Below are 3,327 nucleotides of genomic sequence, written 5' to 3' on the forward strand. Positions count from 1 at the left end.
CCATGTTCGGCCAGTAAAACTGCCTACGCAATAAGTGCAAGGTTTTCGCGATTCCTCCGTGCGCTGTCTTCTCTTCCGAATGTGCTTTGTCTATCAACGCGGCCGTCAGCGAACTCGGAACCCACAATTTCCAGACGGCGCCCTCCAGTTGATCATCCAATCGATCAAAGCGCATGCGCTTGAATATCATGCCGTCAACAATCTGGAGATCAGGTAAGCGGTCTTGGTTCTCTGTGAACGGCATAAGCTCTACGTACGGACGGTACTTAAGGATCGCCATGAGGGCTGCCAGACACTCCTTCTCCGTCACCGAGTAGTTTTTTTTGGTGGCAATTCAGTTTGTCAGAGAAAAACGCTATAGGCCTCTCGTTCTGCTCGTCATCCCGTTGGAAGAGTACGGCTCCTACCCCATACTGTGAGGCGTCGCACTGTATGTAAAAGTGCCGCTTAAAATCCGCGTGTACCAGGACTGGTGCCGAGGTGAGTGCAGCTTTTAGCTCCCCCATGGCTCGTTTTGCCTCCTCCGTCAATTTAAACTTTCCATTTCCCGACTTTTTCAGGGCGTCTGTGAGCGGCCCGCCCATCTCAGCATAGTTTTTCATAAAGCGCCGGTACCAGCCCGCAGTTCCCAGGAAACTACGCAATTCTCGAACAGATTGCGGCTCGGGAATGCGCAAAATGGCCGACACACGATCCGGATCCATCTTCAGCGCTCTTCCTCCCACTATAAATCCCAGGTAATTAATGTTTTTATAGCAAAAACGAGATTTGCTCAGCCCTATCGTTAAATTTGCTTCTCGTAGACGCTCGGCAACCTGTCGCAGAATCTTCACGTGCGTTTGGAAGTCCTCAGCTATAATCAGCAAGTCGTCGAGATACGCATAGACGTTTGAACGCATCTCAACCGGAATCACCTTATCGACCAGTCTACATAGGCGTTGTGCGGCGTTGCAGAGGCCAAAGGGCATCATACGGAACTGGTACAGAGGCCGTTCCGGCACCGTGAACGCCGTATATGGTCGACTCTGCTCGTCCAGCTCGATTTGCCAAAAAGCTAATTTTAAGTCGACGCTGGAGATATATATAGTCTGATCGAGACGCGACAAAATCCCCTCGATGCTAGGAAGAGGGTAAGCGTCCTTGATGGTTACTTTGTTGAGCTTTCGGGCATCGAGACAGAAATGATTTTTGCCCGGCCTTCGCACTACGGTGGTACGGTTGCTCCACGGACTTTCACTGTACTCGATGACTCCCAAAGCCAACATTTTGTCCACCTCACCACATACCACTTCCTGCATCGCTGGCGACAGCGGGTAATGTCGATCCTTCACAGGCTCGGCCTTCTCCACCAACTGATTTTTGTGAGTCTCTCTCGACGTCCTCCCCAGGCCTACGTCTTCGAAAGTCAGAAACTCTGCCTTCACCTGATCCAAGGCTGCCTTTTGCTCTTCTGACAACTCCCATTCTTCCTGCACTATCTCCTTCTCCGGGCCTTCCACATAGTGAGCCAGCACTTCTTCCACTAATCTGTGAGATGCCCCTACTGGACCTTCTCCCATCACCTCAGGAGCCAATGAGAGTACCCGCCAAAAGTCTACCCCCAAGTAAATTTCCTGTTCCAAGAAAGGGCATACGAAAAACGTTAATCTTTTTACCTCTCCCTTGTATTTCACCGGTAATTCTATTCGGCCAACGATTGCGCGATCTTCCCCATTCGCTACCTTCACTATAGAAGAATATCGACAGCTTCTCCAGGAATTCCTGACCATTACACCCTAGCATGCTGTGTGTAGCGCCTGAATCCAACAGGCCTCGCACGGACTCGCCCATTATAGAGATTTCTGCGAAAACTCTCGGGTCTTTCTTGCAACAACGCTTTACTGAAGCAATCACCTGCCTCCTCATAGCTCGCCTTTGCTTAAACCGGGATCTCGCCTTTCTCACCCGCACCGACAGTGCTCGCATACCATCCACTCGTAGTTCAGAAAATATTATATTTCTGGTTTCTAAATAATTTCTTAAGCGCTCTTCATATGATAAGTTCCTTAACCTAGCATGCAAATTACGTCTATCTAATTCATTTTTATTTTCTTAGCAGAAAATTCGCCTCTCCGATGCCATACAGTCCCTAAAGCCATGATCGGTCTGCCCGCAGTTCCAGCAAATCAACTTCTGTGGAACACGCTGTGTCACTTGCGCTTCCTCAATGACCTCTGCCTGTTCATCGCCAATCGACCGATCCTGCGCGACCTCGCTGACGTTCGCATTCGGCCCGCGACCATAGTTTGTGGCTTTGGGTGCTCCTCGGCACGAAGATCGAGCCTTCCTCTTCAGATGTGCCTCTATTTCCACGCACTCATCCCGCAGTTGGTCTAAGGAATAAACCCGTAAGCCGTAGACGAAACTCGCTATCTCATCTGTGAGTGCCTTTTTGACGATTTTTACCATCTCCTTTTCAGGTGGTGGCATCTCTAAACTCGACGCGAGCTTTCTCATGACATGGAAAAAGTCTTCCACACTCTCGTTTGACCGCTGCATTCTTTCTCGCAGTTCTCTCTTGCGGTCCAACTCGGCCGCCGTGCCTCGGAAACGAGCAATTAAGTCGCCCCTTAGTTCCTGCCAAACACCACCGCCATGATCACGGATGTACTGCCAGTACCATTCCCGCGCGTTTCCTGTAACCAGGTGATGAAATCCCTTTAGAACTTCATCCCACGGACTGCGGCATTGGGCTTGTAGGAATTCAATTCGGAACACAAAATCCTCGACTGTCATTTTGTTGCTGTCTCCGTCGAACGTCATGTCCCATTTTTCGACTCGGCCCCACCGTGGCCAAGGTCTATAACCCGGGGGATTTGGATGCGGATCTTCTCGAGGAATCCCACCAGCTCTCCTACCCTCGCCACGACCCTGACCCGAGTGTCTGAGTGCTATCGGGTTTTGCCAATTTCGCGCTTGATGCCCACCCCGTTGATGCTGCTCACTGGATGCGGTCGGTCCTACTCCAGAAGACGGTTCCGGACCAATACCACCTCGCCCCGAGCGAGCCAAAAATGGTTTTGGTGGCGGAATCGGCGCATCAGTCGTGCTAGACGGCTTCCTTTTCGGGATTGCTCCTCGATACCTCCGCTCGTGGTGAACCTCCTCCCGCTGCGGTTCCTTCTGCTGCTGCAGCTGTCTAACCGGCTGGAGTACCTCGTTGAGTTGGTGCATCATCTCGATAAACCCCTTACGCCACTCCTCCTGCAACACCCGACTAATCGAGTCAGTGTTCGCTGCCCTGTGTGTCGCATGAGCCTGGGCCAACGATACGTTGACTGCTGATGC

At 51.4% G+C, this 3,327-nt stretch overlaps 1 long non-coding RNA gene across 1 annotated transcript; it reads left to right on the plus strand.

Annotated features, from left to right (window-relative positions):
• The first annotated feature begins 324 nt into the window (after positions 1 to 324).
• Positions 325 to 842, plus strand: LOC117190010. The gene is made up of 3 exons (XR_004473628.1): positions 325 to 480; positions 561 to 737; positions 804 to 842. It is a non-coding gene; the product is annotated as an uncharacterized LOC117190010 (long non-coding RNA).
• The last annotated feature ends 2,485 nt before the right edge of the window (positions 843 to 3,327 follow it).

Source organism: Drosophila miranda (genome assembly GCF_003369915.1).
Source record: "Drosophila miranda strain MSH22 chromosome Y unlocalized genomic scaffold, D.miranda_PacBio2.1 Contig_Y1_pilon, whole genome shotgun sequence".
NCBI classification, from domain to species: Eukaryota; Metazoa; Arthropoda; class Insecta; order Diptera; family Drosophilidae; genus Drosophila; species Drosophila miranda.